This window comes from Dermacentor andersoni, chromosome 5 (assembly GCF_023375885.2).
Source record: "Dermacentor andersoni chromosome 5, qqDerAnde1_hic_scaffold, whole genome shotgun sequence".
In the NCBI taxonomy this organism is placed as follows: domain Eukaryota; kingdom Metazoa; phylum Arthropoda; class Arachnida; order Ixodida; family Ixodidae; genus Dermacentor; species Dermacentor andersoni.
The window spans coordinates 163105218-163123245 of NC_092818.1; the positions used below are offsets into that span (position 1 = coordinate 163105218).

Consider the following 18028-nt stretch of genomic DNA (forward strand, 5'->3'; position numbering starts at 1 on the left):
CGCACAGAAAGGAAAAAAGACAACCTGTCCCTGCTGGATTTCAGGTACTCGGTGACGTCAGGCTTCCTGACGAAGTTGCTGAAGTTGCCGAAGTTTAGCACGGAACCAAGAATTCCTGCACATGAGCTACTGGCCTTGAACAGGCGCATCGCAAGGAAAGCAGGACTAGAAGACCAGGAGCGGTGCCTCCTGGATGGAGTGGATTGCCTTCGTAGAATGATCACCAAGAACGCGCCACCTTGAGAGATTATGGGGTTTTACGTGCCAAAACCACTTTCTGATTATGAGGCACGCCTTAGTGGAGGACTCCGGAAATTTAGACCACCTGGGGTTCTTTAACGTGCACCTAAATCTAAGTACACGGGTGTTTTCGCACTTCGCCCCCATCGAAATGCGGCCGCCGTGGCCGGGATTCGATCCCGCGACCTCGTGCTCAGCAGCCCAACACCATAGCCACTGAGCAACCACGGCGGGTAACGCGCCACCTTCGACAGCTGTGATCAAGAGAGTAGTATAGTTCTTTAGAGACAATGAACTTCGACCGTTAGTGAGTGACAAGGAGGGCGGGTTCGTCATAGCTCCCGCTGCTGTCTTCAACAAAAAAGCCATTCAGGCTGTCGACAAGAACTTCATTCTGGTAAACGAGAAAGCTCAGAGGCTAAATCGTATAGCCGTTTCTTTGTTGGAAAATACAGGCCTCACCAAGATTGTGAATGATTCCAAACAATGTAATGTGCCTGTCCTAAAGGATTTTTTTACTGCAAAAACGCACAAACTGGATGTGCCTTTCCGTACAATAGTCAGTGAAAACAACTGTTCGCAGGTTTTGGTTAGACGCTTTTTGCAAAAACAGTTGAAGCATTTAACTATTGGTGATCCTCATGGCATAAAGAATTCTTTCGATGTTGTTTCCTTTCTGGAAGACAACCATTCAGTACCCGACATTTTTTCGGTGGACGTCGAAGATCTTTTTTACTCAATACCGCACGATGGGCTATTTTGTAGTGTGATGACGTGCATCGAAGAAAGTGGCGAGATAGATTTTCGCAATGCAACCGGGTTGTCCTCGGAAAATTTCTTGTCCCTTCTCGAATTTTATCTAAGTGCAGCTTTTATCTGGTTCTAAAATAAGCTATATATTTAAAAAAATTGTGTCTGTATTGGTTCATATGTGGCGTCTGCTGTTTGTAACATCTTTTTTAACGTTTGTCGACCGTGCTATTAAGAGTGCATTAGACAATGACCTGGTTCAAATTGTTAGATATGTTGACGATTTTCTTGTTGTGGTAAAACAGGCTAACAACGAATGCTCCGTTACGGTAGCTGATATTTTAACTCTGTTCAATGACAATGGCAAATGTTTAACGTTCTCACATGAGCTACGTGTAGGGACGGAAAACTCTAGTTTTTAGCTTTGCAGCTATCCTTACAAACAGGTCACGCCAGTCGGATGTACTCGCCACGCGCACGTAAGGAACTTTTACCTGATGCGTCTGCGCACTCAAATATTGGGAAACGCGCCATTGCTTTGATGTGTCTAGAATCTTTGTTAATGAAATCCTGCCATCACACCGCGAACCAGAGTTTCATTGCACAGTTAAATAGGCTGCAGGCTGCGAGTTACCCAAGTGTGGTGGTGACGTCAGTCTCTGAGGTATTGCTTCAGAAACTGAAAGGGAAGCGTCACAAAAGTAACTGTGTTACACAAAAGAAGAGGCCTGCAGTTGTGCCGTATTGGAATAGAGTGACTCACAATCTAAAGAATGTCGCCACTATTGATACCCAATTTCGGTAGTGTTTTCTGCTCCTCAGAAACTGTCAGTGTCTTGCAGCCGTATTTCTCAAACAAGTAAAAAACCAGACTCTAAAATGAACCACGCGAAGGTTGTAGGATTGCAGCGGTAGATTGCAGCGTCGGTGTGGCATAACAGATTCCGTTGTCATGTGGCAAGTGTATGTAGCGCAGTCAGGCCGCTGTGTTAAGAAGCGCCTTAGAGAACATGAGCGTCCCATACCAACAGGCACAGGTTCCCATTTTGCTCAACATTGTAAAATATGCAAGTGCAAAGCTATGTTTCGTGATACTACGATTTTCAGAAAGAACCGTAATTCCACCGCCCGAGAATTATCGGAAGCTTTTTTCACAGAGTCATTGGGTTCGCAGTGCATTAGTGTGCCTTCTTTAACTTTGTACAGCGCCGAATATGTTTTTTTGCATTCTGTCGCATGAGTGCGCTCTGGTGATCGGATGTTGGTGGTTCTTGCACATGGTGCTCACTGCACTTGTTCTAGATTCTGCTTCCTATAAAGGAGTGACGCAATAAGGTGATGTCGGTTGAGAGTAGCGCCTTGTCCTGTCGTCTCTCTTGTGTCCGTTGTTTCGCGCTAAACAAAGTAATTATGGATTCGCGCCAACTAGGCCCACCAACGTATTGTGATAGACTCAAGAATTTGGCAAGGGGACTTGTCTTTGTCGGTAGAGAACTAATTTCCTTGAGAGACATTGGGGGATAGTGAGCTATGTAAACGCTGCCAAGGGAAGCACTGGTTGCCCTGAAGTCCCCTCATTGAAACTTTTGCTTTAGGCTATACCATCGGTGGACGACGAAGGAAAGTACCTTGGTCCCCCACTGTCGATAGCAAGTGACAGTTATTCAAGCGCACTCCCACCATGTAGCCGAGGTGAAGACACGTCAGCGCGAAGTAGGTACCCGAGTGGTTTCAATTGCCGCAGATATAGGTTGGCGCAAGCCAGGTGAACAAAGGAGTTGCATTCTTTGGATCAGCGCGGAAAACGAAGGCAGTAGAAGGGAAGAACACAGGCGAGCGCTGTCTAACAACTAAAGTTTATTAAGGAACACGCAAAAAAAAAAGAGAAAAGGAGACACCATCTGCGCGCGCATGTCATTAAATCACATGGAGTCACATGGAACATAGTTGGGGTTATATTCTGGCACCGGCCTGTTACTCTTTCCCCACCGCACTAATTACGTTCATTGATTAATCGAGCACAGTCATTTTCGACGATCACAAATTTTGAATTTAGAAGTCTTAACTTTAGAAGACTCGAATTTAGAAGTCGTAGCAGTGTGCGGCATCATAAGGGAGTGGGCAAACTGAACTGAATCTCCAGAATTTCTGGGCACGAATACAATCGCATCCATGTTTGTGCTTAAGATGTTCGTCGTGAACCTTTGCCGTCGATGAAAACAGTATAATTATGAGGCTGTACGAATGCCAAGCCCAGAGCAAGCCTGACGACATTTCTCCCAGCTTCGAGTGCATTGGTTTGCATCTTTCTATGCACTTGAAATGCCACCTGCAATAAGAACACCAGCACCACCAGCACCACATGTGCGCCTGAAGTCACGTTATACAAATATACGCGAACGGCAACAACCTGAGGGAGATAGAGTGAGAGAGAGAGATTGTAGACAGGAAGATGCGCTCTTAATTCTGCTCACGCAGAGACAGCTCATGCGAGCTGTTTCTAGTAACGTTTCGCGACGTTCGTAAAGCAATGACAACAAGAATTTCTTATCGATGCGGTCCTATCGTTTCCGTGTATTATCCAAACAAAAGTCCTTGCGAAGGGCTCTGTCCACAGCACCGCAGTAACACTCAGATGACTGGAGGACAGTCGTCCTGTAAACTGTGATTGTAGAGGCAATGTAGCAGCGCGGTAGGCCTTCGACAACCCCGCGGTGCTCGCACGAATAGACGACTCATGGTGTCACTGCTAAGATGCTGTGTTGCGGTGGCTGCCGCCACCCACTAGCGCGTTTCAAACAGGTGAGCCGGAGAAAACGGTACAGGGACGCACGCACGCTATAGCGAGAGCGTTCATGCGGCTACGAAGCAGTGCTGCGACGCCACAGGAACGCGCTGTAGACTCGGCCGCCTACATTATCTACCGGCAGTGGTCACATTTGCTCCGGTCATGCCAGCAGAAAAGGAGAAACAGAATTATGTCGGTGTTTTATGAGGCACAATGCAAGGCCACGGAGTGCAGAAAACTCCGCATCCTATATAGGCGCGTGCGTCTCAAAACGTATACGGCCGAATGAGCAAACGGCAGGAGCCCTCGCACCACTGTCCTTGGTTAAGAGCAAAGTGTTCTCACCTCAGAATAATCGGCGCCGCAGATGCGACAGTTCGTGGCACCAGAAAGATTACAAACACGTTCCAGAAGCCAACTTCACGAAGGGTCACGGTACGGTTCTTCTCTGAGACCACAAGGCGTCCGAAAGAACACCATCACGTCTTTGATCACAACGTATGGAACAGGCAGCAGAACGCTCGGCTAAAAAAACAGAGGTAGTCACATGACACTCGGTTTGGCTCTTCTCTCGTACGTACGTGACTGCGCTCGTGTGTATCAGGCACAGCTGCAGTCAGGCCGAGAGTCGCAGCAGCAGCAGCAGTGGGCGGGCGAGCGATCGCGGCCTCGGCGACGTGTACGCTGCTCTCGCGGTACGTGCGTATACGCGTACATGCCGTGTGTGTGTGTGTGTGCAGCAACAGACGGCACACACACACCGGCCGTGATGATCACCGCGGCCGGGCTCTGCAGTGACGGCGACGTCGGCGACGGGGAACGCGCATCCTCGCTGCCAGTTCGAGCGTGGCCGGGCGCAGTCGAACAAAACGGCGTGCACCGGTTCCTGTTGCATTCCAGCCGCGTCGACGACGGCACCACCGTGGCCGGTGCTGTAGTTAGTAGTCGGTGCCGGTGCTGGTGTATGCCGCTCCAGTGCGCGGTTAGGCGCAGTTGTCCTTGGGAGCTCCAATCCTCGGCCCCTTCACAACCTCGGTTCAGACCGAATGCTCGACCTCACGACGGCCTTCTTTAGTTCGCCGGCGTTCGCTTCGCAAAAGAAAGGAGCAGCAGACGCTGCCTTCGAAGGTCAACTGTCTTAGTTGCACACATGCGCCGATGGCAGTCGAAGGCCTCTGTATGAATAATAAACCATATGTACTTTCTCGCACTGGTTTAGGCGTGTCGTTTCGCCGATGAAGACGCCTCGGTTGTGCTGCACAGAAATGACAAGTTGTGTGCTTACCGCAGCGTGCGCGCGCTCTGTTGTCTTCTGGCAGGAGTTACGCCCATCGACCATCGAGCAACATAGAGGAAAAGCGGTGCTCTCTCGAATTGCCACTTACACGCTCGAGGCCGCCAAGAGGTCTGGGCTACGCGCCGGGCTTACCCGGCATGTTACATCGCAGTACGACATTTACCGTGGCTGACTCGTGGTTGTCCGGCTGCGCTCCGAAGATAACCAGGCGTACAAGGTCCATGTAGTTGCTTCGTCTGGTGCTGTTGAGTACATTTGCAAAAAAATAAACAAAATGCACCAACTTACGGATGCTGCTTCTGCGCTGTCACCGTTAGGCTCAGACACAGTCGATCAATTCAGTCCGGCCGGTCGATATAGCACTCAGATTAATTTTGTTTAAGCTGTAAATTCAGGTCATCGGTGTTATGCTTGGTATGACTCGGTGATATTTGTCAGATCTAGCGTGCGAAATAATGAAGTGATGATTCCGTGAACCCGTCCGTCCATTTTACGCTATGCTATGACCGTGTGTCCGGCCAATATATGTATGCTCCGTCTCTCTCTCTATCCCTCTCGTACCGAACGAACTAGAGCGGATGTTCCATGGTATACAAATTTCCGCCGTGATAACGCTTGTGTCCTTTGATATAGCGACCTAATTATCGCAAGGTGCGAAATCGGCGTGCCGACACGTGCGACGCCAAGCCTGGAGTGTTTCGTAGATTTGTACTATATTGAAAGTATAAGAGTTTCTTTTTATAGTTGTTTAATTTTTCTGTCTGTCTGCCTATCATCGTTTCGAAATAAAATAGTTGTTGGAAGCCAGCGCAGTTAGTGTCTTTCTTTTTTTTTTTTTTGTCCCCGTTCTTCCTGACGCTGTTTAAAGCAGGGTATATCCCATATCGCTGACCATTAGGAGGCAATAAAGGCTCAAAGTTTCTCCCATGACTAAGAAACTAAAGATTTTTTTTTTGAAATCACGTAGATTATTTGAGCAAGGGGATCAGGTGGAGATGTTGGAAGTGCCGTGCATAGTTCTGCATGCTGCGGCGTAAACGAAATGAGGTAGGAAAGTGTTTCCTCTGTTGGAATGACAAGCTCTTCGACAAGTCGGGAAAAAGAGAGGTTCGCGCTGAAGCATCCATAATCTTTCAGCTAGACCTCGAAGATGCATACATCCGTGAGCCTTCAAGGAAGCTGCGTGTTCACGGCGAAAGCCTTTCGAGCCGTTTCTTCGGAGACGTGCGGCAACATGAATGATTCCCGTATGCGGCTGCATTTGCACAAAGCTGCCGGCAGTGACATTGCCGATGCCGAATGTTATTGCTGCATAGTCGCTCTCAAGGTGAAGCGTCTGGGCGATGGCTTCGGTGTCCCTGCTTTTGCCCTCCGTTCAGAGCTTTCTGGTGGAAGGTCGGCACACCTTGATGAAGGAGGAAACGCAATGTACAAGAATATACGAGCACGAGTATAGAGCGCCGTGCTGATAGACTGGTGGCGTGTGCTCTGCGATGATTATTATCATGCCAGCGGCATCGTTTGACTTGCTGATCGTGCAACGACTTCGCATACGACCGTGAAAAGACATTACGACCGACAAAAAATCAGCGCCCCAGATTAAGTGCGACAAGGCTGCATTCGTAAAGTGTAATAAAACTTATTTCCCGAAAATATTTCACGCCAGCCTATCAGCTATAGTGCTTATGATATCAAGCTTATTCTACGTATCCTCCTTATTCTATTCTCTGAAATGACCTTATTTGTTCATTTCGGAGTCTGATAAGATAGTATGAGATTACTTAATGTGAGGGTTATGCAGAATGGGTTTATTTTTTCACCCTGCTTTCAACTCGGGGTGATTTTTAAGAGTTGTATGTAGAAGACATTGGCGTTCCTACTAGAAGGTGCCGTCGATATTGGCTCTGTTGTGTGGTGACTTTCCATAAATAGACGCACACATTGCAGATGAGTCAATTCCCATTTACTATACTGTGCAGGTATTCCAAAAGGACCTCTTCTTGGCTAAGTTGGTGCTTAGATTTCCTAGGTATACTTGATTGTGGCGCGAAATCTGTTTCGTGAAGAGGGACAGAAAAAAGAAGACAGTGAAGCCTTCTTTTTTCTTTCCCTTTTCACGAAATGTATTTCGCGCCACAATCAAGTACACCTAGCCAATGTCCATGTATTGTTGGACAACTTAGCATACAATTCGAAAACACATTGAGAAGCACGGGCAGTTTCGTAAGTGGCACATGGGAAGCCGTAGAAATGAGGCAAACGTAATGTAAAACGCTATGCATACTCTCAAATGCCGAGCAACCAAAACACGTTGATGCGCAATATTTTTCATGCATCCGAGAGCTCAAAGTCGTAAACTACTGTAAACTAACTTTTATTTTTTTATTTTTTTCCCAAGCGCTAAAGAAAATGGGTTCCAGTCCACGCTATGAAGGTGGTTGGCCAGCAAAGCTGTGGTATCACCTGATCCGATAGATCAGTGCGACGTAGCCTTGAACTGAGTCCTGCCGAGCCCGAGCACGCCGCCGTTGTGCACATTGACGTTGCTGTTGCTTTCGTCGCTCATCGTACTAGCGCTGCTCTTCAGGAGTCCTAACTGTGCGTGGCTTGCTTGGGGGAGGAACCGCTACATCAACGGAGAGTCGTCAAGCACTCGACTTCTTATTTGATTAACTTCAATCAATTGGCTTTCTCTCAAAACTCTAACTGTTATTCGGACTCTTACATCGCATAAAAGCCATCAGTGAATTCAAGACGACTCATACATTTGGACAAGTAGGAGCCAAAGCGAAATGAAGATATGAAGTTTTCTTTAAATATTTTTCCTGCCCTCCTCCTAGGGCTTTTCTCTGCTTTCTTCTACTCTCTTGCAGAGCAACATGTAGGTGAGCACTTCTACGCCGGCAAACCTCTCTTCATTTACATAAAGAGCTCTCTCTGTCTTCCGGAGATGGTGGCGATGAAATTGTGCGCGCTGGCTTTCTTCTCGGTCCGCCAAATGACTGCCGCGTCCGCACCTTGTGTATGACGATAATTGTGAGACTATCGTTAGCCTGTATTCCCATGTTTGTGTTCCCATGTATTACCCGCCGTGGTTGCTCAGTGGCTATCGTGTTGGGTTGCTGAGCACGAGGTCGCGGGATCGAGTGCCGGCCACGGCGGCCGCATTTCGATGGGGGCGAAATGCGAAAACACCCGTGTACTTAGATTTAGGTGCACGTTAAAGAACCCCAGGTAGTCGAAATTTCCGGAGTCCTCCACTACGGCGTGCCTCATAATCAGAAAGTGGTTTTGGCACGTAAAACCCGATAATTTAATTTAATTATTCCCATGCATTCTTGAGGTCGGCCTCTCCGATGTCCTGCGAGTCGCTGCACCTGCAAAATCAGTGTAGGCAAGCCGACCGAATATATCGAGCTGCCGATTCATTTCTGCCCACTAAGCTTAACACGGAATTCTGGTCGGACAAGAGGGACGCAAGTTTGCCCAGACCCAAGTACACAACGAAATCATTCGTTAAGATTAGGCTGTTACTCATGTCTATCATAGGTTGCGTATTTTACGACCATTCTAGATTAACTTGAGAAACGCTCTGACATTGCTTGCGTCGACCTAAATGCGCTGCCCGTTAAAGACACTCAGCCTAGTGAGCCCTCTGAGCATGTGCCGGCAGTGTCATAACTTCGGAGGCTTCTACAGCGGGTGCTTTGTGGAGGCGGCGCGACGTATCAGACCTATAACATGACAGAAAGCCTTGTCTTCAGTACCTCGGTGAATCCAAAGCTCAAACATTTGGCACGTAATAGCGGTAATAGAGAAAAACACATAATATAACGAGCATAGTAAATACCGCCATTGTTATAAATTTGATGCACGAGAAAAAAATATTGTGATTCATATGGTTAAACATTTGTCGAGGGACTGAAAGGTTGCGAGTGCGCGCACCATTCCACGAATAAAGTTAATTTTGTCAAATTTGAAAGTGAAGTTCTTTCCAATTATCTTGATGCGTTCGCAGACATATAGTAGAAGTCACGGACGTATGCACTTAACGTCGTATCTGTCATAACATACCCGTCTCTTTTCGCGCTCGAAGCCTTGCTTTTGTAATCAGGGCTCCGATGCGTTCCGACCATAGCGTAGCCACCACGGTCATTAACTGTTAGCCTTAGCCTTGAACGTCACCTGCAGCGGCAAAAGGGCAGTGTTACTGCAAGCTGCGTCCTGTTTACGGTTCAACGAAATGGAACAAAGCAGCAAAGTATACTGAAGCGTATTGTTGTTGCTTTTTCCTGTTTTTCTGCTGCAACCCAGTTTCTAAAATTACGTTGCGTCAGCTTCACGTCACCTGCGACGGTACGGTGCTGGCGAGTCAATTAAGGCAACAAATTGCATCTGTGAATATCTCTCTCTTTCTCGCTCGCACTCTGTTTTTGTTTTCTTTGCTGCGTTACGCGGAACGCGGCAACAATCCGAAAATGTTTTTTTTTCCTTGTTTTAGTGCAGCAGGTGCTTCCATCTTGCTCATGATTTCGCTCACGTCGCCCAGATCTGCAGTGGCTGTCCTCACCTAGTTACGACCCTTTAATGCCGAGTCATTCGTATATGATAAGGAATAAACATGGCGAAAACTTCCTTTTACAGATCAGCGTTGCGTTCCGACAAGCTTCTGAACAATTGAAACACCTTGCCTAGAGGTAAGGTGTTTTAATTAAACGGAGGCTGAGCACTGTGCGCTCATTGTCTCTGTCAGAAATTAAGAGAAATAAAACATACGCGTGGGTTAGAATACGAAGTGTTTTAACTCTACAACATAATTAACCTTTCTATGAAGAGCGCCATATAGCGCCTGCACGTTTAGCTCTGTGACATCCGGTTCATCTACCGCAGCTGTATGCGTTCAGTCCAGGGAATTTATATAGCTCGGCCATCCTTGAACTTATCTTCAGGTGAATGTCCAGCTTGTCAGCGGTGTCAGCTGTCTTACATGCACCGAGTCCTGCTGCTTGCGGCAAAGGGTTGCGACGGTGTAGCTGCCCGCCAGCTGTGCCACTGGGGCCACCCGTTCACTCTGACTGCGGTGGTGGTGGCAGTGTTGCAACAGGCGGGGTTAGCCTGGCCTGCTTGGCCGGTAATCATTCCACCTGAACATTCCTTACGCTGACTGCGTTGGTGATTAGGCTGCTGAGCACGAGGTCGCGGGATTGAATCCCGGTCACGGCGGCCGCATTTCGATGGGGGCGAAATGCGAAAACACCCGTGTACTTAGATTTAGGTGCACGTTAAAGAACCCCAGGTGGTCAAAATTTCCGGAGTCATCCACTACGGCGTGCCTCATAATCAGAAAGTGGTTTTGGCACATAAAACCCCATAATTTAATTTTTTGACTGCCTTGGTGAGGTGGCACACAGTGGCTCGCGATAACAACTCGTTCATCTGAAGGAGGCTACGTGAACTTTCGCGTCCGCTGTTGCATGGCGCTCACATTGTGCTCTTGCACTTACGTCTAATTATGCATCACCAACAAGCTCCACTTTCCAAGTTCTTCTTCAACAGTTATGTCGATGTAGAAGCAGGGGAAGATAGGGTACATCAGAGACGGCTATGCCAAAAGCCAAATTCAATTACTCAAGCAAGAATTTAAAAAGAAGGAAAGGAAACGAGAAACTATTCGTCATTTTTCTATGAAAAACTGAAGGCACCACTTCTAATGAATAGAGCTCATTTCGCATGATGCGTAGTATTGCCGGGAGCGATCCTATACGCGTCGTTGTGTGCTGCGTGCAGTGTATTGCATAACTTTCATCCCATGCCTGTATATATGCGTTTAGCACCAGCTGTGAGCATTTAGACTTGCCTTGGCCTATAGGCCAGGGCAAGTCTAAAGGCTCACCATAGCGAGCGCCGTGAATAACGTCTTGAGCAAACGTTACGAGCTGCACACGTGGCCCGACTTCGAAGCATTGCCGTTTGTGTGTTGTAAATTATTAAGTACTTATGTTAAGGAGTACTATAGGCGAGGGCGTCTGCGTGAACGTTAAGGGAATGTTTGCAAATGTTTTGCGTGTTTGCGTCACTTGATACTGACACGTGGACTTGTTTATCTTTTTCGGGTGAGCGCTTTTCACCGTCTAGCAAATGTTATCGCTCAGCGAGGGATGCGCCCGCATGTATCGAAAGTTTCTCCAAGGTTATCGATGGTTCTGTTTTCGGCGAGGCTTGCGTAATCTCACTGCATGTACGACGCGAGGTGTGTAGAACTGTCTGGAAGACGCGCGGGCAACATCGATCACTCTGGAATCTTCGATGACTCGTGTATAAAAGCCGACGCGCTTGACCGGTAGATCAGATTTCGACGATCGCCGACTGTGTTCGCCGCTATCGTTGTGCTTTAAGTGTAGCCTATTTTTGTGGGCACAGGTTCGCCCAATAAAAGTTAGTTCGTCATTCACAGTACTGATACTGTGTTCTTTACCGTCACTGCTACGCGACAATATATCATCGCGTTAATTTGCAGCAGCACGCAAGCAATGCAAGTCTTCTCAACTCAAATCAAATAGCGTCTCTCTGTTGATATAAGGTGAATAATGAAGAAGCAGGAGGACATGCAGCTGCGTCTTATGATAATATCGCTGCGTAGACAGTGCACATATATGAAGTCAGGGTAGTTATGGACTATATATATATATATATATATATTAAAGAATTATATTATGGGGTTTTACATGCCAAAACCACTTTCTGATTATGAGGCACGCCGTAGTGGAGGACTCCGCAAATCTCGACGTGCACCTAAATCTAAGCACACGGGTGTTTTCGCATTTCGCCCCATCGAAACCTATCGAAATGCGGCCGCCGTGGCTGGGATTCGATCCCGCTACCACGGCGGGTGACTATATATATATATATATATAAGGGCTGCCGTGTCCCGGCCACCCTTCTACGCTGGTCTGCAATCTGCAATCCCTGCTACGCTGGTCCTCTTGTCCTGGCGCTCCGCTGCAACCCCTCGGTTCCCGGCATTGGTGATCCGACGTGATGAGCCCAGCTATGCCAGCATCGGCGCATCGACTCTACCAAGGCGAGTGACGTGGCCTGACGCAGTCTGGCTGACGTCCCGCAGTTGTAGGGTGTCTACGAAGTCTACATCGACGTGCCGGACATCTGGTTCATCCAGCTAGACAGCCATTTTCTTCTCAACAAGTTTCCACGCTTCGGCTGCGTTCCCGGCTTCGGCTGTCATCCCCCGGTCCCGACGTCTACGCGGACTTGCTCACTACGTCACCTCGAGCGCTCCCTCACAACAGCTCTCGCCATTTGAACCGTCGCGTCATTCCGCGTCTTGTCGGCCCACATCGCCTGCGTCCACCCGTGCCGCTTGTCAGCACGCGCCGACCCCAGCATCAAACCTCTACTCGGTCCGTGAGCCTCTTCCCCATGCAGCTCAAAGACAGCTGCGCCACGACTCTTTAAGGAATTGACTGGGCCACGTGTAAGCTATTTTGGCTATTTTACGGCCCGCACTCTCCTTCCTTGTACGTTCCCGCAAGCTGGCCGCTTTCCTTTGGATGGATGGATGAAAAACGTTTATTCAACGGATTGAGAGTTTGCAGGCCAAACATGGCCCTTTACATAGGTGGAGTCCTTAGTCTGGGACCCCACTGGACGAAGCTGCTACCCGCGCCCGTTGGACTAGAGCCCTTTGGGACTCCAGCGCCGAGCAATTGAGTAGGGCTGCCTCCCATGCCTCTCTAGTGGGGGAAGGGTTGGGGGGAAGGGACGGATTCATCTGACACGCCCACACCATGTGAAAGTTATCGGAGACTTCCCCACAGTGAGGGCATCGCCCATCAACTTTTGGGTCAAAATGTTTTGCTATTGCAGGACACAACAAGGTGTTTGTCTGCAGGCGCCGCAGTGTTCGTTCATCGGCCTTACTCAGGCCCTTAGCAGGGACCGGGAAAAGCCGATGACGTTCGCAATAGTCTGCCAGAATTTCCCTGAACCGCAGAAGCGGTTGTCTAATCTCTGAGCCGGAAGAGTCTGGTTGAGGTGCCCGGTGGGTAAGCGCTCGGGAGGCCGCGTCCGCAGCCTCGTTACCTCTAAGGCCCTGGTGGCCCGGAGTCCAAATAATGCGTTTGGGTGAGGGGTCCGATTCCCTCACGGCTCGCTGTAAAATGCGGTAGGCTAAAGGTGATACCTCGCCCGCCAGGTAGTGCTCACAGGCTCTGCGCGAATCTGTGATGATTACCTTCGAATTCGGGTCCGAGGCGGCAAGTGCTATAGCAACTTCCTCGGCCTGCGCGGAGTTGAAAGCGCGGTAGGAAAGTCCGTTAACTCGTTGGTCCTGGTGAACTACGGCAGCCGTGTAGAATCCAGTGGGCGACGGCCCTGCCACATCAACGTAGTATACACCCTGCTTTAATCCATATTGGTGTTCGAGAGTCCGAGCGCGCGCCTTTCGTCTGCCTTCATGTGTCTGCGTGTCCATGTTGCGCGGGAGTGGAGGGACCCAGAGCTTGTGACGCCAGAGCTCCGGAAGCCTGCATGTCTCCTCTGGAATGCACTCGTGTTGTATTTCCTTTGGAGGGCACCTCACTCATCACCGATTCAGAGGCTCTCCCACTGGCTCCACCAGGCGCAAATTTAACTCTTGCTGGCATGGCGACGCCATGGAGTCACAACATTCCCAATGCCTTCAGCGACCACCGCAACCCTGATGCCATCGGCATTCGAGATTTCAACGCAAGCCGCAGCAGGCTAGACTTCCGATGTTCTGTGCTCACACCTTCCGCAGATGCATGGCCTACCGAGGTTTTTACAGGAGCCGCTCTGCCATCTGGTTTCGTCATCTCGCGAATCACCTCTACGTCAGCAACGTGAGTGACCCACACTTGTGCTAACTTCACTCAAGTCCAGAGCTGCCAGAAGATCTACTTTTGGAGCTCCGACTTCTGCAGGCCCGGGCACCTACGAGGTGCCCGGGCCTCGTAGGTCCGGCAGGTCGCGATTTTTCACTATATACGGCATCACTGTGGCTGTGCCTCGCTCACAGCCTACGCTGCCTCTGCTGCGTGATACATCTCTCTCGGATTGTGTGAACCCGACAGTATACCAACGACGACACCATCTGCACACTTTTACCCGGACTTTACCTTTGAACTTTATTTCAATCGCGCTTCGCACTAGGAGGGGGGCCCTGTGGCGGTGCGACTATCGCCTCCAAAGTCGGCAAAGAAGAGGGCTCTCGTGCAGGTAGCGCGAGGATAGAACACGCTAGCGCACTCGATCTGAGAGGTCGCAGTATTGGCGCGCGCTCCCGAGATACCGCGACACCATGGCTGGCCGGCCTAAATAAACCGCGGCCGCGGCGGAGTGCTCTTCGCGCCGCCTGCCACAAAATAAAGGAGCTATGCTCGTCCAAGAAAATGGTGCAGACGGCTACTTTCTTGACAGTTGCGAAGTTCGTGGCATCTGTGGTATTTATCACGGTTTATAAGAATCGCGTCGACATACTCCTTCTGTAAGCGGACTACGTTTCTAGAGATGTATTGCTCGTTCCCTTCACCTTAGAACAGCTCGTAAATGTATGCAATATTAGCATGCTAACAACAAATAAATTACATATTTACTTCAATAAATAAATAAATAAATAAATAAATAAATAAATATTTATTTATTTGTTAGGCTATAAAACGGTGCATTGCGAACAGTGCTAGGCGAAAAATAAGGAACGGTAGTGCAGGAAAACTTATTTTCCTCCAGACGCCCACGACATCTGCGCTGTGTGATGCATTCAGCGTTTTCCACAAGCTCGTGATGAAACCGGGATCCGGGTCAATTTCGTTTCGTTCCTTTGGGCGTTTTCATTACGCCGCTTCCCTTACACGCCGCCCCCAACCTCGACAGGCCGCTCGGTCTGCGGCACCCGCTCGCGCCGTACGTTGGCTCGTTACAGTTCCTGACGTAGGAAAAACCCTGCGGCATCGCTAAAAAAACACCTGCCGTGCCGCTTGTCTCAGTCGCATCACGTTTCTTAATTGGATGGTGCCGACACGCCTACGCATTCAAAGAACGCGGGGAACGCAGCGGTGTTCCGTTTGGGAATCCGGCGTTCAGCGTTCTTTTTTACCCACTGTATAACGCAATCGCCCAGCCTCCTTTCGACGTTTCTTTTCCTTTCTTTTCTTTTCTTTCTTTACTTTGCCGGCACCAACACCTCTTTCTGAAATGTTTAACAAGTGGAGAGGCGTATAACATTTTGCACTGTGCGGGGTATATAAAGAAGTAAACACGCTCTCTGTGCTAACATTTTGTGTTAAAGGTACACGTTTTATAGGAATCGCATTTTAGTAATTCTGTTGAATTGAGACGTACACCGCTGCCACTCAGCCTTTGCAACATTCTGCTGCTGAGCTCGAGGTCGCGAGTTCGACCCATGGAGGCTGCATTCCGATGTGTGCGGAAAGCGAAAGCGCAGGTGTGCCGAGATTTAGGTGCGCGCTTATGAGAGATCAAGATGTCACGTGTTAGGGACAGAGTAGTGTATTTTCTAAACAAAAAAAAGGAATAGAAAAACGTAACAAAACGAAAAAAAAGGAGTATCTGTTGCAATGAAGCACGCGGACAGCTTGAATTAAACCAGTAAGCTGAATAATTCTACATCCGGACGTCGTTTTTACCCTCGAACTTCGCACCCCAGAGATTCATTATGCGAGAGGCGTCCAGTACGGCGATGTTTGCATAGCCGCATTAGAGGGGGCTTATCGCCAGACCGGTGATCGCGTGCCATCCCTCGAGATTACCTCTACTTCTTATCAAGCGTGCATCACTTACACGTATTGGCCGGGAGAGTGCCATTCACGGCTTCCGCTCTGAGTTCTAGCTTCGTATATCGGCAAAATGCAATATTGTTTCCTGCTGCAAAAACAAATTGTATCTGCGTTCGCCGACACATGGCAAGCTTTTCAGCTGACTGTGTCGGTGAGCCATTTTAGGAAATCATTTTAGGAAGTTTCAAATGGCACAACAGTGTGCTGGGCACGAATGTGCTCAGCTTGTCTGTATATATATATATATATATATATATATATATATATATATATATATATATATATATATATATATATATATATATATATATATATATATATATATTTATATATATATATATATATATATATAGGTGGGCATTGTTCAGACCATAATTTACCATCACCTTAGTTTATCATTTAGGTCAGCGCTGAGGAGCAGGGTTACTGAACCATGACAAAGGCTGACGTACGGCCTTATCAGTATAAGCATGGTTGCTCTGTGCGCCTTGCATCTTCCCTTCTACGTCCTTGTTTTGAGTTATGCATGTGTGATAGGTTTTTTGGTAGTCAGCACTTGATATACTTTAACTTGTGAATAATATGACGTGCCTTGCTAGGCAGCATGCATATATAAATTGAAGAAAGCGTAGGAACATTCTATTTTCGTTGTGCAACATTAGATTGGTCCAGTTTACACGAAGACATCATCTACGTCATCGTCAACCCTTTCCGCCGCACTAGACAGATGAGCTGACGCAAGTTATTAGAAATTTAATATAGGCGCCGACTTGCACCCTGCGTTTATGCGAGGCTATGGCGAAATTATATATTGTACACCGTGCACAGTAACTATATAGTAAACCAATTGAGAACATTTCCTGTTATTGTTGGTGAAGTTCTATGTCGCTTCCGGTAGTGGCCTCACATGGCTTCTAATCCAAGCTACAGCTACTGCTGCACAGAGTATGGTAATGTGTTTGTGACTGTTGCTTCTGAATGCTCATCATGTATGACGCGTGCACTCTGGACCGATTCCTTTACGTAGGCTCACAGCCTCACAAGTAATGCCTAACGACGCATCGAACCATTCGTTTTCACGATTGCGTGGCGTAAATACATACATACATATATTCTGAAGACGAAGTGAACTTGGCCTACGGCGCACGCAACCGAGCGCGAAGACGACGATGCAGAGAATAGAACAGCCAGCTCGGTGAAAGGGTGTTGTCTCTGTTCCTCCTTCACTATATATATATATATATATATATATATATATATATATATATATATATATATATATATATATATATATATATATATATATATGCATATAGTTAAGAAGAGCGTTTCTCGTACAAACGAACATAGCTTCTAGCAGGGTGGGCTGCCGCTTAAAAGGCGACAGGGGAGCGACGCAGGCGTTTGCTGCGCGATTTACGCCAGCGATGTGCTTCCCTCGCGGCGGTTCATGATTGCGATAAGCAGGCGCAGCGGCAGCACACCCAGCTAAATGCTATGTTCGTTTGTACGCGGAGGGTCTGGCAGCGCTGCAATCACGGCGCGCAAGCGGACATGTCGCGGGTTTCTTTTCTTTTTTTGTATTTCGCGGGCATCTGCAGTAAGCGGGAAAATAATGCCTAGTAGACAGAAAGTTGGAAACTGTTTAATAGGACGTTTTGCTAAGCGCTCTACAACGTTCCGATTGGTATTTTTTGCCTAACTTCGTTGCATCCGAAGTGGGTAATTGATCTTGACTAATTATGCAATTAAGCAGTATACAAGAAATAGGATGACTTTCTCCATACAATAGTCAGCAACATGCATTTGGTCGTGTCATCTCAGATTGCACCAGCATATTTTTAAACTCGATCTGGCTAAAGTTAGCTGGGATACCACACACACACACACACACACACACACACACACACACACACACACACACACACACACACACACACACACACACACACACACACACACACACACACACACACACACACACACACACACACACACACACACACACACACACACACACACACACACACACACACACACACACACGTACGCACGCACGCATATATATATATATATATATATATATATATATATATATATATATATATATATATATATATA

The 18028-nt window shown here is 48.0% G+C and overlaps 1 protein-coding gene across 1 annotated transcript in view; it reads right to left on the reverse strand.

Moving 5' to 3' along the window:
* Positions 1-5306, reverse strand: part of LOC126531547 (uncharacterized) — a 105529-nt gene extending 100223 nt beyond the window's left edge. Inside the window, exon 1 of the mRNA XM_050179108.3 lies at positions 4124-5306. The gene's annotated coding sequence lies outside the window, so the exon portion shown is untranslated. The remainder of the gene's footprint in view (positions 1-4123) is intronic.
* Positions 5307-18028: the final 12722 nt, after the last annotated feature.